Raw genomic sequence first — 17233 nt, forward strand, 5'->3', positions numbered from 1 at the left:
TCTCTCTAAAGCCTCATCAGGAAGATTCTGCAGTTAGGTGTAATTCATCAGGGTTTAGAATTAACCCAGATTTCTGTAAATTCTTATTTTTTTTCACACAAGGCTGGATGATTGTAGCTTTGGAACATTGACATGCAAATGATGTACGAAGCCCGACATGTTTGCACGTGCGCCCGCTGAGGCTCACACAGCTCTAATAAAAATGTCACCTGGGCTGCTGGGAGAGGATGAGGAGGCTAACCTTACAGAGCTTTGGGGGCCACTGGAAAGATTCTTCACTGGTTCTTCAAGATTGCAACAGAAATCGCAACCCAAGTAAACAAAGCAAAGACTGACCTGGCATGCAGAACTGGCCTGGAGACCAGGCATGCAGAACTGGCATGGAGACCAGGCATACAGATGTAGCATGCAGACGAGGCAGGCCTCTCATGTCCCTGACATCTGCCTGAGGTCTGATGGACCCGTCTTCCTTCCTCTTTGCCTTGTGCAGTTCTGGGGAGGGCCTATGACTGCAGCCTTCCTTTCTGTCACTCACTCCTTGCCTGGTGCCATAGACACGTTTGCCCACCAGGGCTCGTTAGCTGCTCAGGACTCCAACTATCCAAGGAAGGACAGCCTTGGGCCTCAGGCCTTGGAGGGTAGGGCGGAAAGATTAATGTTTGGCTTTGACCTCGAGCCAAGATGAACCAGGGAAGGGCTTTGCTTCCGATGCACTCACCGTACTCAGCAGAAGGGAATTGGAACCCTACCCTCTGGTCCAATCAGGCCTTATGCAAAGAAAGTCAGGCTGTTCTTGCTGGAAAAGGATGCAAGCCCGCTCGTGCCTGGCAGCTGGTGGCAGATGACAAGCCTTATGGACCCGCACAGCTCCTAGACCTGACGCCGGGTGGGCAGAGAGATGATCATGGATGTCGGGGCCCTGAGTGGAGATCCCTTGGGGTGATCTTAATGGCTCTGTGAGGTCCGATGAGCCAACGCTAGGCTCTGGGCTCCAGGGTCCACACTATCATCATGGGCGTGGGGAGCACGTGTCTTCTGAGACCCACACCTTCGTGTATGCCGAGTGTACGGCTCCATCCTCCAAGAACCCCCCTGAGCACCATTTCTTGCCTTCGAGTTCTCAGACTTGGCTTTCAGTTTGCCTAGGGCTTAGGGGTTGGCCCCAAGGAGTGCATAGGCTGGCAGGCCACCTGCCCCTTCCTTGGCCTTCCTTCTCCACATCTCTGCTGGGTGCCCTAGTTTCCTGCCAGTTCCCAAAACCTACCATGACTTCCTGGGCACCCTCGGTGCTCACTGAGGGATCTGGACTGGATTTCCATTTTCCTTTCTGTTGCTCTCTGTAAGGAAGCCCGTGAGGGTGCTGTTTGCCTGGTTGGGGGGTTAGGGTAAAGTGGGGTGCAGACTCTCTAATGGCACTTTGTGTGTCTTCCCTCCCTATCCCAACCAACAAGGTCTCTCTTCTGGCAGCCCCTCCCCCAACTCCTGCCTGCTCTTTCTGCTCCCACACAGTTGGCACAGTTGTGACCATAGATCCTTGGCACATGCTTCTCCCAGCCCTCCTGTCCCCTCTGTATTTCACACACACACACACACACACACACACACACACACACACACACACACACACACACACACACCGTTTCTGCTCCATGGCAGACAGTCCTCTTTTAGCCCCCACCCCCATTTCTGACTATTTCCCACTGGTCTCCTAGAGCTTGCCTCTGCAAGTCAGCACACACATTATAGTCGCTCAGTTGGGGCAAAGCCCTGGCCCAGGCAGCCGTGGTAGGAGGAGGGGCTGAGAGATTTGGCCAACTGTTTAGCAGATGCTGTGGGAGGCCCCTGCTCCCCAGCAGGCAGGGGTGGGAGGGGCATGGTTGGCATCTCCACCCACAGGCAAGGGACTGAATGAACTCCATAAAAGAAGGCAGGCCAGAGGAAGGAGGCCTGGCCCCACTGACACATCTCTCTTGTTTTACCAGAACGCACGGCTTGTCCTGGTCCTCTGAATGGACAGGGACCTAGGCTGACCTCACAAAGTCCCTGGGTACACACTGCGCCATTTGTGCTTTCTATGCACTGCTATGATATTTACCAAGATGTTCGTGTCACTGGGAACAATGAGACCGTTGGAGCGCTCATCAGAAGTGCTGCATTCTATTACAAACGCCTGAATGGATGAGGATGCCGCCTGGAGTTCTTTTCGGGGCACAGGGGTCCCCAAAAGGGAGTTCTTGGGTTATAAATATCTCTTCTCTACAAAGGCTGCCCCCCCACCTGTGTGTGTGTGTGTGTGTGTGTGTGTGTGTGTGTGTGTGTGTGTGTCTGTGTGTGTGTGTATGTGTCTGTGTGTGTCCTGAACACCTCTGTGTCTAGCAGGGGCTTCCAATGTAGCCGGGGGGGGGCACAATCCAGAGGCTCTTGCGTGGGGGGGTTGTTGGGGGGGGCGACTGTGTCACAGGAATCAGGAGCTGGGGTGAGGAGCAGAGAGGTGGGGTGGGGCAGATTTCTCTTTTTTATTTAATCTCGGACCCCAGTTTGTGGGACAGCACTTCCCTCACAGAAAACTTCACAGACACACCTCAAGGTGTTTTCAAGGAGACTCGAAACCCAATTAAGTTGACACTGAAGATCCAGGTTAACCCACGGTTATGGCCCGGCACAGCCTGTGATGACCATCTATGTTGAGGACTTAGGAACAGGAAGTAGAGATTGCCCCCAGGGAAGCCCTGGTTAACAGTGGCTGCTGTGTATTCACTGTCCTTGAGCCAGGATGGAAGGACACACTCCTCACTGCACAGACAAGGAGCTGGCAGTGACTGGGTCAAGTACAGAGAACGCTCAGCCTATACTCCCGATCCGTGGTTCCTGGGTCCGGTCTGCTTTGGGTTTGGGTGGGGTGGGGCAAGAGGAAGCAGCCAAACTGATCCCACAAATCGAACTCTGCAAGCAGCTAGCAGAAGTTCACCAGAGGGTTTGCCTGCCCTGAGGAAGGGGTTCTGTTGTGCACGAGCCTTCTTGGTTCCAGTTTGTTCATTCCTCCCAGACAGGTGCCTGGAGAGAGAGAAAAGAGAAGCCAGTGTGCATTGGTGGGAGTATTGGTTGTTCACTGTGGCGTGCCTGAACCATTGTCCCCTACACATTATCCCAGGCTCAGGAGACAAGAGCTTATCCTATTGGTATTTGAGGGGTAGTGCTATGCACATTTCAAAAATAGAATCTGGAAGCAGATAAGTGTAGATAGTTGAAAATAGGATTCAATTTTGTAAAAGTTGTCCTTCAACGTGTGTGTATATGTATGTGTGTGAGTGTGAGTATGTGTGTGAGTGTGTCTGTATGTGTGAGAGAATGTGTGTTGTGAGTGTATGTGTGTATGTGTGTGTAAGAGAGAATGTGTATGTGTGTATGCATGTGTGTATGTATGTACGAGTGTGTGTGTATGTGTATGAGTGTGTATGTGTATCCGAGTATCTGTGTGTGTATGTGAGTGTATGTAAGTGTGTATCTGTGTCTGTATCTGTGTATGTGTGAGAGAGAATATGTGTGTTTGTGTGTGTGAGAGAGAATTGTGTTGTGAGTGTATGTGTGTATGTGCATGTGTGTGTGTATGTATGTATGAGTGTGTATGTGTGTATGTGTGTATGTGTGAGAGAGAACATGTGTGTGTGAGAGAATTGTGTTATGATTGTATGTGTGTATGTGTATGTGCATGTGTGTGAGTGTGTATGTATGTATGTATGAGTGTGTATGAGTGTATGTGTGTATGTGTGAGAGAGAATATGTGTGTGAGAGAATTGTGTTATGATTGGATGTGTGTACGTGTGTGCATGTGTGTGTGTATTATGTGTGTATGTATGAGTGTGTATGAGTGTCTGTATGTATGTATGTGTGAGAGAGAATGTGAGTGCACACACACACACACACACACACACAAGCACATATGGAGGCCATAGGTTGACATTTCATGTCTTCCTCCATCACTCTTCACCTTATTTTTTTGAGGCAGAGTTTCTCACTGATCATGAACCTTGCTTCTGTCTCCACTCTACAGCACAGTGTTACAGCGCCTGGCTCTTTGTGTGAAGTCAGACCCTCATGCTTGTGTGGCAAGCACTTTGCACCTTAAGCAGTGTCCCCAGCTCTAGGCAGCTATATTTACACAGGTCTTCCTCTACACCATCAGCACGCTCTGGTTTGCTTTACCCATGGAGCCCAACCTCAGGAAGCCCATGGAATACACAGGCAGAGTCTGGTTTAGGTACATGTGTAATGTGTGGCACCGTAGAACCGGTGCCCAACATGCCTCCATGGTACCGTTAATGCTCCAGATTCTGGCTGCCGTCCACTGCTGCCTTCTGTGTCACAGCTGAGTGCATCTATGATTTGAATGACAATCACGTGAACCACTGAGAGAACAGGCACATACAACAGGCACACACAATGGGCACATGCCATCATTTTTCTGAGAATACTTGAAGATGGAGGAGTTGTGGAGCGTTGTCCTCTGATCATAGCGGCCATTATCAACTTCATCAGAGAAGCTGTAGCCCTCAAGATTTGACCTGCTGACCTTTTCTCTTTGAAGGAGGGGTTGGGGAGGGTCATTAGACCCTTAGTTGAGATTTCAGCCAGTCCCTCCTGTGCTCCTTCTTGCTGTGTGTAATTCTGGCCTGGCTGCCCAAGGTCTTGGCAGGCGCTAGAGGTTACAGAGTGAGGAAGGTTCACTGAAGTGCAGTGAGGATCCCATCTATGCAGCTATGAGGAAGTTGTTAGGAAGGACCCTAAGGGCTTTCGTCAGCCTTACACCCACCGCCCCAGGTCAAGATTAGGCCAAGTACCAGCTTCCCACCTCCCTTCAAGGCTAGGCTGAGTTCCATTCTCCACCCACAGTTCTCAGGAGGAGAAGGAACATTCTTGAAAAACCACAGAATGTACTGACTGATAGTCACCTGACCCTCTGGTCCCAGATAGAGTTTGAATGCATGTCATGTGCTTGCTAGCCAATAGATTCAAAGGTCAATATGCTTAGCCAATAAGTTTGAACTGTAACCTTGCTGCTGTAACCTGTACCTCTAAAAAGTATAAAAACTGCTGGTTATAGCCATTCGGGGTCACCTCCTAGTCACTTGCCATGAGGGGCTGATTGAGGGTCAACCCCAGCACGCCAGATAAATAAAACTCTTATGTTTGGATCGAACTCCGTTCCCATGTCTCACTTGGGGCGGTGGAGGTGGTGGGAGGTCTCCCTGTAGTTAAGCCTCACTTTGAGCCTTACAGTTCCTCATGCCAGAGGGAGACTCCTATACTGCTGTGGCTTGGGGCTCCTAGTCTCCTGTAAGTGAGCTCAATAAACCCACTGGTTTACCAAGGTAGACTTTGCAGGGATTGTTCCTTTGCTCTGCTGTTTGTGCACTATCTCAGGGGAGACACGTTTCCTTCAGGAAAAAAAAATTAATGAAACACGAGGTTATCAAGAGTGTGTCTGATCCTCAGAGACTGGGCGTTCCATAGGAAACACCCTGGGAGGAATCTTGGAGGATGCTTTGACCCCTGTCCTTTCTGCACTTGGTTCAGGATGACTCGCCATTCCTTGTCAGGTCATCTACATTGTGAATGACCTCCTTGCCTCAAGTGGGACTGTGAGAGATAGTCCTATCTCAGGCTTCCTGCCAGACAGAGAGACAGTCAGCTGAGGCTGTGTTCTGGCACCAACTCTCCACCCCTTTGGATAAAGCTGGAGGGTAAAAGCCTGGCTCTTTATGGACAGTATCCAATTGTCCAGACGCACTCAGCCGTACAACTATGGAAACATTGGAGGTTGTGTTCAAAACAAGGAGAGCTGGCGTGTGATGAATCTGGGCACGTGGCTCAGAGGCAAGGGAACCAATGGGTCTCAGTCACATGACACAGCTCTCACTGCAACTTGTTTTGCTTTTTTTTAAAGATTTAATTATTTATTTTATGCATGTGAATACACTGTCACTGTTTTTCAGACACATCAGAAAAGAGGGCATCAGATTCCATTACAGATGGTTGTGAGCCACCATGTGGTTGCTGGGAATTGAACTCAGAACCTCCGGAACAGCAGTCACTGTTGAGCCATCTCTCCAGCACCCTGCAATCCATTTTTAATGGAGGGATGTAATTTCTACCAGTTTTTTCCTGCTAGCTTAAGATCTCTCGGAGCTGGAGTATATGGCCCCATGTCACTCAGGAGCTGCCTCTCATTGTGTGTGGCTGACATGTGGCTATCGATAAGAAAGGTATGGGACAGTTCTAGGAGGATCAGGGGCCCGTGGAAGGCAGAAGACACATCACACAGGGATTCCTGTTTACTTTCATTAAAATAAATAAAAAATAATTTATGTATGTATGTATATATATATGTATGTATGATGTATGTGGGTGGTCAGACATATGCCACAGCATGTGTGGAGGTCAGAGGACAACTTGTAGGGGTCAGTTCTCTCCTTCTCCATCTGGGTCTAAGGCTTGAACTCAGGTCATCAGACTTGGTGACAGGCAGGTGCCTTTTCCTGCCATCTTGCTGGCCCCTGTTTACTTTCTTTTAACAAAATCACCCCTGCTTGAACGGTTCTAATTAATTCTTGTTTTTTCCACACAGAGTTTAGTAAAAAGGAAACATTCAAGTAAAAATCCGGATTTTCCTCTTCCTGGGCTCAGCCATCCCAGCACTAATTGCTGGCCAGGAAGGGCCCAAAATAGCAAGGCTGCCAGTCCCTGCCTGGGCCCGGAGCCAGATCCCCTGAGAGAAAGCAGGACTAAGGGAGAGAAGACTCGGGAACAGCCAAGCTCCTTCTAACGGCCTCGCTGTCTGCAGAGTCAGGCATTGCCACCTGTCCCCAGTGTTTCTGTTTAATTACTGTGAGGTTGCTCTGTGATTGTCACCAAGGATGCTGCCACTGCTGTTCTCAGCATAGTAGGACGTTTTGCAGGCTCAGGAAAGGGAGCCATTCCCAGGTAGATTCGGCCCTGGCTGGCAAACCCCTGTAGCATCCTTTTCCCTGGGGTACAGTATCCAAGAACTTCTGCCTCCATCTAGGCACAGGAGGAGCCTGCATCATTGGTGTCTGGGAGATGTCAGTTTGGGGACGGGGGCGGAGACGGAGCGGGGACGGAGGGGGGGGAGGCAGCACTGGATGGATGGATAGATGACATCATCTGGAGTCTGTCCCCAAGTGAGGATGCTGATGCTACTTAATAACTAGCAGGACCCCAGTGGATGACACCATCTGCAGCTGAGCTGACGAATTAAGGCCTAAGCGGTGGGGGCTAGAAAGAACATTCTGGAAACAGAGCTGACAGGGAGGCACATGTGAAGGGAATAGGGCTTTTTTTTTTTTTTTTTTTTTTTTAATTGCACTAGTCTCAAAGGCATTCTGTTCCAGCCAGCTCTGCTAGGCTGTCGGGTTGTGCTTTGAGGACACTGCAGGGCAGGCTGCTGTTGATGTGTCTGGGGTAGTGGAATCTCATTTCCACCTTAGCCTGAAACGGCGAAGATGTATGAGTTCGGAAGGGGTTTCATAAACATTTCTGACCCTGGGGATTTTTGTTTTTTGTTTTTATTTTTTTGTTTTAGTTTTTTAATTATTTACAAAGTGAAGGCAGGGGTATGATATCCATCAGGATTTTTGGATTAACGCAAGAGGAGATGTGTGAAATTGTCATTTCCTTTTGTTTAAAACAGCGAGGTTTCTGTCCTTAGGCAGAATGGGGGAGCCGAGTCTTAGCTGGAGGGAGCAACCAGCCTGGGGGTAAAAAATGTACCTGGTTTGTTGAAAGGGCCCCTGCATGGCATGCAGGTTTCTTCCGGTCTCTTACCTCCCTGCTTGAGGCTTCCATGTTTTCCTGTGAAGACTAACTTCCTCTGCAAGTCAGCTTTCAATATTCAAATCAAAGAACAACCCCCAACTTCCCCACTCATTCTTGGGTGGGTACAGGGAGAAACAAGACAACTTCTGTGGGTCACTTCTCAGGGAGAGCATCTGATTGGCTCGTTCTTGATCAGGTGACCAGCTCTCATCCAATCAAATTCCCTGCGAGAAATACCTCTCAGAGAGATACTACATCCAGAAAGCTAGGTTCCAGCGGGTGGAGGGCTGCTCTGCTCAGGACTTTGTAACCTACAGCGGACACATTGGACATGAAGCCTGGTGACAATTACACCAGAACCTTTGGCATGGGTTCCTACATTTTTGCACTTGTGCCTTTAAGAACTGTTACCGGTCTGAGCCGCGCTCAGCAGCTGTTTAGTGGCCCAAGAAAGAGCCAGGAACAAATCCCTGCTCTGAAGGTCAGTTGGAATGTGGGCAGAGACACTACTCTGAATAACAATCAGAGGCCATGAGAGGTTTGCACTCCAGTGGGAAGACATTTGGCTTCCTGGTGGTCTAGTCAACAAAGATCCTCATCCGGAGGAGACCCTGGACTGAGGCAGGGAATACCAGGGAACGCCACTGCTGTGGTCTATGACCTCTGCCTGGTGCCCTTCCAAGGGCATTAGCTACTAGGAAATTAGCACTTCCGGAAGTATAGGGAAGAGACCTTGGGGGTTGCTCACTACAGGGCTGGGGAAGAAGCTCGTGCTGGTTTCAGGGAGCCGTGCTCACTTCTTGTATAGCACACTGGCATTACACTCCAGCAGGCAGGGCCTGAACCCCTCTGAGTATCAGCCTGGGCGCTTTGACGTTTATTTCTCCCATGGGTCGGCTACTTTTCTCATCTTGGTGATAAAGATCTGGATTAAAGTAATTTGAGGGAAGATATATTCATTTTGGTTAAAGGGAAAACAGTCTTGCCTGGTGGGGAAGGTTCTGAGGCGAGAACAGCTTGTGCTCTGGTTGGAGAACCTCGAGGCTGAATGAGGCAGCAGAAGGGATGGGAAGCAGGACTGGGCTGTAAATCCCAAGATCTGCCCTCAGGGACCACTTCCAGCAAGGCTCTATCTCCTAAATGTTTCCTATCCTCCCAAAAGAGGACCACAGGTTGGAGATAAGTGTTAAAATGCAGGTGCCTAAGTAAAACACCTAACATTCAAACTCTAACCCACTAGTGTATGCCTGACTATACTGGCTGGTTTTGTGTGTCAACTTGACTCAAGCTGGAGTTCTCACAGAAAAGGAGCCTCAGTTGTGGAAACGCCTTCATGAGACACAGCTGTAAGGCTTTTTCTCAATTAGTGGTCAAGGTGGGAGGACCCAGCCCATTGTGGGTGGTGCCGTCCCTGGGCTGGTGGTCCTGGGTTCTATAAGAGAGCAAGCTGAGCAAGCCAGGGGAAGCAAGTCAGTAAGAAACATCCCTCCATGGCCTCTGCGTCAGCTCCTGCTTCCTGACCTGCTTGAGTTCTAGTCCTGACTTCCTTTGGTGATGAACAGCCATGTGGAAGTGTGAGCTGAATAAACCCTTTCCTCCCCAACTTGCTTCTTGGTCATGATGTTTGTGCAGGAACAGAAACCCCTGACTAAAACACTGACATTCCCACGGATGAATCCCTCATAACTCTGGAATTGGGCAGGGGTGGGGTCCAACTCTTGGAATGCTGGTCCTTCTTCTTTTTTTTTTTTTTTTTTTTTTCGGAGCTGGGGACCGAACCCAGGGCCTTGTGCTTCCTAGGCAAGCGCTCTACCACTGAGCTAAATCCCCAACCCCCCCCTTTTTTTTTTGGTTCTTTTTTTCGGAGCTGGGGACCAAACCCAGGGCCTTGCGCTTCCTAGGTAAGCGCTCTACCACTGAGCTAAATCCCCAGCCCCCTGGTCCTTCTTCTTATTCTATAGTAGATACCTAGATGGTAAGGCAAGAAACTGTATCCAAAACCATCCATGTTTGTGCAACCTGATGCTCATTTAAATATAGAAAAATAAATACAATGTATATGTTGGAAAGAGTGCTCAGGCAGGAAAAGTTCTTGCCAGGACCTGGGTTAAATGCACAGAATCCACATTTAAAAATCCAGGTGTGGATCAGTGTTCCTCTAACCCTCATACTGGGAGGTAGAGACAAGAGGCTCCTTGGGGCTTAAGGACCACCATTCTGGCTAAACTGGTAAAGCAAAATCTAGAATAGTAAAATAGAGACAGTGTGTTAAAATTTTAGAAAATGATTGCAGGGTAACATCCAAGGTTGGCTGTTGGCTGCCACACGTGTACACACATGTACATTAACACTGGAATACAGCACACACATGATCCTTTACACCAGCAATAACAATCAGTAATTTTAAAAACCTGAGAACTAAAAAGTGCATTTTAACACCTCGACTCCAATATGCTTGGGCTCTTTCGGGGTGGTCCAGCTGTAGATAACACTCCAAAGCTGAATATTCAGCCTACAGAGGCCTTAGGGAGGGCATGGCAATACACCACCCCCAGCGCCCAGTCCCACCAACATTGTCCACCAGATTCTTGCCCTCACACCTGTGATAGACAATAGGAAATGGGCCCAGTGCCCAGAAGGGGTGAGGCGCTGTCTTTGGCATCAGTCCAACAAGACATGGCCCGAAGCAGGGACTGATCATTTGGGCACCGGTCCTCACTCCACCTCCCCACCTGGACCAAAAGCTGTTCACAGAAGACCATCTGGGCACCGTGAGTCTGTGTGACCACTGAAACGGGGGAGGGATGGGCACGTAAGGACAGCTTAGAGAGGAGTAGCCAGCAACCTTGGAGGAGGGGGCAGTGGGGCTCAGCTAACATAGAGGTTACTGGGGTACAGGAGGGTGCAGAACCCTATGATGGAGTGTTTACCACACCAGGCTGGCCCTGTCACACCTCAGCGGTCTGTAGGATTCAGATGGCCTAGGACCTGGGTTAAATACACAGAATCCACAGACCTGGAGGTGAGCAAACAGGCAAGTCTGCTTAGGGGGTCGTTTCTAGGCATTGAGTCTGGATCAATCGGAAATGAAGACCTAAGGTTATCTCTGCAGGGAGTGCCTGTAGCATTAACTTTTTTCAAATCTACTTTTATTGGTGGCTCTTAAACACTTTAACCTCCCTTACAGCCCACCACCCACCAGAAGTAGTGGAAAAGGAAGGGAAGCAGACCTGTCCAGAAATTTTTTTTGGAGCAAATGCCACCTGCATTGTCAGGAAATCAGCAGTTCAGTTCACTGGTTAGCGGCGGCATCTCGATCGATCACTAATCGACTTGAAAACACAGCCTGGCACAGCTGTACCAGCAGTCCAGTTCAGTGGTGTCAGGAGAGCAGCAGGTGGTAGGACCGAGCAGGAACAGCTGGGCAGGAGGGATTGGACCAGCGGGGACATCAGGAGCAGTTCTTGGCTATGTCTTTCTCAACAAAACGAACACCAGCAAAGACCAGCAAAGCATTTAGCTATACAAGTAAGCCAGGCTTAGTCTCCATCACTGTCCATTGAGTCCTTTTTATTCTCCCTTCAAACATCATGTGCTCTCCACAGGTCTTGCTTGCCTAGGCACATGTGTCTGTCTCCGCTGACATCACTCTGTCAATCAACCCGAGTCCAAGGAAGCGACAAGAAACTGTAGCACACCACCAGAAGGTTTCTGGTACAGCTTTTCCTCTATGGAGTCCCGACCAGTGCAGCTCAACTACACAATGTAAGGCGGACCGATACATGCGTGTAGAGTTGTTCTTGAAGAATCCTTCATCACGTGTGTCCTTTCACATGCTTGCTTTATCAGAACAACCATTCACTTGTGTCTGCTTCAGCAAAACCTTCAGAGTCTGCCTTAGCCTCTCACCTGGGTCCACTTCAGGAAAACCCTCCTTCACCTGTTGGCCCCAGCAAAACGCCATCTGACACAACTGACTTTCCAAAGAACCCTTATGTTTCCACTTCAAATGCCAGCATCCTGGTGGGGGTGGTGGGAGTGGGTATGGTCCTGGGGTCCAACATCAGTTATCTAGTAGAAGGTTCTTCTGGAGGAGGGTCTGTGGCCTGAGCACATTTGCTGATGGTACACAGAGCAAAAGAACAGGATGGCTCACCAACTAAAAGTGCCCGCCTAAGAAAGTGGTGTTCCATACGGAGAGGGCAGGCGTTCTCCAAGGCAACACCACGTGCGCTGAGGCCAGTGGCTGGGACAAAGAACCTGAGGTATTTTATCAGGGAATATCTAGAGACATGTCCTTGCCTTCAGATCCATCACCCAGGACCTTAGCATGGGCAAGGCGCAGAGACACCTGCAGCTGGGATCGCAGGCCCCCGGCTGTTCCCACAGGTTTCTCTGAGCTCTAAGCTGCTCTCCCCCATTCAGGTTTTAAGCCAAGTGCTATTTTTTTGCTGCCAGTACCAAGAAACAAGGATGATGAATTGTTTGGTGCCAGGAACAAAATAAAGAAGGACAATGGAGGTGAAACCAGCCCCGGCTTGATTTATGGCGCGTCTTAAGCTTCCTGTCTCCTTCTCACACTTGTCCAACCTCCATGTTCTCCCTAAACATCCCTTCCTAGCCTTTCTCCTTACTTTCCAAAGTTCGTTTTAGAATAAGTATCTTTTCCTCTCGTGGCATAGTCTTTCTCTCTTGCACCCACCTGCAGTCCCAGAGAGGAGAGATGAGCTCTAACACCCCCACCCTGAACTTCCTGCTAACCCACAGGCTCTGTGTGCTCAACAAGGCTCAGCATCTCTGTGTCTGCCCTGGAGATCCACACTACCCACCTCTCTCCCCTCCCTCCCTCCTTCCCTCTCTCTCTCTCTCTCTTTGCTTCCCTCCCTTTCTCTGGCTTTCTTTCTCTCTCTCTCCTCCTTCCCTTGCCCTCTCTCTTTCCTTCACCTCCTTTGGCTTTCTCCCCCCACCCCCTTCTGTCCCGGTGTATGCGCATGCGCAGGCAAGAGGCCAGCAGAAGGATGGCTTCTTCAGTAGCTCTCCTGGAGGCAAGGTCTCTACTTGGAGCTCACCGATTGGCTAGATGCTGGGACAATAAACTCCCAGGATCTGCCTGTCCTTTCCCTTCCACCAGCACAGAGTTACGGGCATCTGCCTCCAAGCCCAGGCCCAGACTTTGGTGTGGGTGTTAAGAGATCCGAGCCTTACTCACTGAGCTATCTTCCCAACCCCATGGTGTGTGCTAAGCATGGTGTGTGGACTCAACCATGACTCTCACCACCAAATTCCTGCACTTAATCTTGTTCTTGTTATCAAAGCTAATTAAACAGGGGAGATTTTTCAGTCATTTATTGTTTTCAATGAATATTTGCTAGAAATTATGTCTCCCAGCAGATCCACTCAGTATTGGCCACTGTCTAGGGGTCTGATACCCTGGTGGTAGATATAAGAAAAAAACATGACTTGCTAATCCAGGGAAGAGACACAGGCAGAACAGTGACAGGAGGTGCTGCGTTGTCTGTGGAGAGGAAAGACAGGCAAGATGGCAGAGTAGAGAGCATCAGCTGCTTCTGCAGACACCAGAATGAAGTGCGTCTATGTGCGGAGAGGAGAGGAAAAGGCCTCTGGGCGGGGCCTGTGAGGGCGGGTCCCTCTGGACAGGGGCGGGGCCTGTGAGGGCGTGTCCCTCTGGACAGGGGGCGGGGGCTGTGAGGGTGATTCTGGGGAAGGATTCATCCCACTCTTCCTCTAAGTCGTTCTCCCTTACTTGTGGATGGAAGAGACAGTGAGGGCAACTGTGAACTAGACTACTGTGACTAGAGAGCGAGAAACCATGGTCAGGGATGACCATAGTTCCTCTAGCTCACCAAAGGCTGAACAGACAGGGAGGCAAAGGCCAAGGGAGCTATGTTGGCTAGGTCCGGGAGCAGCCACAAGACTCCAGGGGTGCTCAGGCACTATGCGTCTCTACAGAAAAGAAGCAAGACGTGCTGCTACAGGCCCAGGATCCCAGGCGCCTCACCCGACACCCACCGATGCTGCCGCCCACGCTGGCACTCCCCGGCACTGGTGCCTGTCTCCCCGATGAGCAGCGATGAATTAAGAACAAAAGATGACTGCTGTTGGCCTGCTGTACTCCACTTCCACGCAAGCCAGCGGGTAGTAAATCAACCCCGAACCATATTTAATGGCTCCCAGTAAAGGCCGATTTACTCACCTGCCAACCGTGAAGAAGCCGGTTGCTTTGTCAGAGGTGGGAGTTTCATTCATTGAAGACTGCAGGGGCTGTACCAGACGGAAGATCACGTTCTCCTGATTTAGATCAGGACGATATATCAAAGACGAGCCAAAGTAAAATAAATAAATAAACCCGCTCAGGAGCAACACGCCTGCAGTTAATAACAGCGGGCGTTATTATTCGTCATCTACTCCAGATCCAGCCGCTTTGGGAGCTGGCAACCTTCCGGAATTTTTAGTCAGAGCCTCACAGGGCAGGGAGGGAAGACAGAAAAAGACAGATTCGTAGAAAAACTACAGCCTTCCTCCCTGGCTGTTGAAACGAGCCCCTAGGCTCAGCCTCAGGGGAAGTTTTGGGCTTTCTAAGTGGCATAATCTTAGTATGTGGTGACCTACTACTGGGTTTCCAGAGGACCTTTCTACCTCGTGACTTGTGGATTGACCTGAAGGGAATTATAGGAATATTTTTTCCTTCCCACCCAGTGATTTTGGTCCTCTACTGTATAAGTTTTATTTCCAGGCCCTAGTCCTTCATTGATGGAAGTCAGGACAGGAATTCGAGCAGGGACCATGGAAGAACATCTACTCAGAGGCTCTAGCTTTCCTATATAAGCCTGGGGAATGATGCCACCCACAGTGGGTTGGGCCCACCTACATCAGCTAACAATTACGAAAACCTCCCGACAGATGGACCCACATGGCAACCTGAGTTGACCGATCCTTCAATCAAGACTCCCCTTCACAGGTGACTCGAAGCTGCGCCAAGATGATAGCTAAGGCTAATGACAGCAAGCCCTTTCCACCTTGTCCTTTGGTCTGTGAGCGTCAGTTGTTCCAAGGGAAGATGAAATGCTTCTTGCCTCACAGCTGGGGTAACAGGAAAGGTGCTGTACTTCTTCAGGCTGGGGAGCGGCTCACACAGGCAACACATTTGCTGCACATCACAGGGAGCTGGGTTCCATCCCTGAGAACTGGCGTAAAAGTCAGGTTTGGAGCCACACACTTGCAATGCTAGCTTTGGGGAGGCGGAGACATGGATCTCTGGGGCTGGTGGGCCAGCCGTCCTAGCTTAGTCAACAAGGCCCAAGCTAGTAAGAGATCCTGTCTTAAAACAAAACAAAACGAAGCAAAACACCATGATTGATGTTTCCTGACAGAAGGCACTGGAGGCTGTCCTCTTGCTTCTCCATCTATGTCCACACACAAGCATGGAACCTATATAGATGCAACACTCACATGTCCCCTCCCCCCCACCCCCATCTCCTTGGTGACAATGGCCTTGAAAGTCTGCCCAGGAGAGAATCCAAAATCTAAGACATAGTGAGCAAGGCGCTTGGGTGCAGCCTTCAATTTCAAGACCTAAGAGTATGGGTGGCGTCCACAGTTGCCGAGAGCCTGTGGATTTGTGTCCAAGTCTGCGGATAGCAAAGACTCATCGTTGACTTGCTGATCAGGGTTACACACGTTTATCCCTTGCGTGCTAGGTTCACACAATAGACCCAAGGCTCACACAATAGACCCAAGGCTCTTCGGAATCTGTTCACAGTCATAAACAAGAGGGCAAGAGAGCGGGGAGTGTGTCAGACTCTCTACTCATAGTAAAAGTCATGGTTCATGCAGTATTTTCACAGAGTGTAGTTCTCTACAAAAAATGGTTGCATGTGGCATTTCTTAAATAAGTCTGGGGTGATACACTCTCAGGGGCCTTTACAATGTTTTATTACATTAACTGGTTAATTAATTAGCTAGTGTATGTGTGCACACGCACATGTGTGTGGCTCTGTACCACAGTGTAGGTGTAGAAGTCAGAAGACTTGTGGAAGTGAGCTCTCGCCTTCCACCATGTGGGTCTCAGGTTAAACCCAGGTCATCAGACTTGATGCAAGAGTCTTTACCCAACAAGCCATTTCAGCCTCTCTTCTTTTTTTTTTTTTTTTTTTTTCTTTTTTTTTTTTGGAGCTGGGGACCGAACCCAGGGCCTTGCGCTTGCTAGGCAAGTGCTCTACCGCTGAGCTAAATCCCCAACCCCTCAGCCTCTCTTCTTATGGCTTGAGATTGCCTTTGTTTGTAAAGAAGGTTTCATTTATTTTTATTTTATACATATGAGTATTTTGCATGCATGCATGTCTAGGCACCACATACGTGTAGTGTCCACAGGGGCCAGAACAGGGTGTCTGGTCCTCTGGAACTGGAGTTACAGTGCATTGTCCTCTATGTGTGTGCTGAGAGCTGACCCTGCATACCTAATCACTGAGCCATCTCTCCACACTCTGGAACAACTCAAGCTGGCATTCAAATCCAGACAAAGTTCCTTCAGTTATGGGACCCGAGGGACATACCTTCCCTTTCTCTGTTGACCTAGCACAGGGGCCGTTGAGAACAGGGGTGCTCCTGTCTTCCCTGTGCAAGGCTTGGGTAGCAGGCAGTGGTCACACCTGCCTTTTTATCTGGTGGCTGCATATAGAACTCTGGAGCATCCATGGCAAGCGCTTAACTGACAGAGCCATCTTGCTAGCCCTTAACTCTGGTTCAGCAAAATTGTTCTATTGTGTGATCTCATAGACCCTGTGACCTTGTATTCTACTGTGTGACCTCATGTTCAACTGTGTGACCTTATATTTTACCCTGTGACCTTATATTATATCATGGGACCTTATGTTCTACTGTCTGAGATTGTATTCTACCATGGGACCTCATATCAACCCTGTGACCTTGTATTCTCAGCTCTCTGGTCTTTGTGTTTCCACACCTTAGAATACAGAATGGAAACATGGCCATTGCTAAGGCTCTATGAAGAGCCTGGTTCTTAGTTACTCCCACTGAAGCCAAGTGCAGCAGGTCAAGATCACCTACAGTCCTCTGTGTTGGCTCATTAGCCCAACTCCCTCAATAACATGTTTGCCTAGAGCCCCATTTTAATTGAGAAACAAGAACTAAATCAGGCTTTCCAGGAGCTGGGATCCTCCCAGATCATCATCTCTGGCCACAGACTGTTTAGCCCTCTTTCGGACACCTGCTCCATGTAATCCAGTGTCTTGTGGGATGCTTTAATCTCCCTTTTCTAAGAGATGAGTCATGTCCCAGGGTGTCCCTTCAGGGGTAAAAAAGCCACAGCTGGGTGAGAGGCTTAGCAGCTTTTTCTGCAAGGAAAAGATTTGCCAAACTC

Source organism: Rattus norvegicus, chromosome 19 (genome assembly GCF_021556685.1).
Source record: "Rattus norvegicus strain SHRSP/BbbUtx chromosome 19, alternate assembly SHRSP_T2T, whole genome shotgun sequence".
Taxonomy (NCBI): domain Eukaryota; kingdom Metazoa; phylum Chordata; class Mammalia; order Rodentia; family Muridae; genus Rattus; species Rattus norvegicus.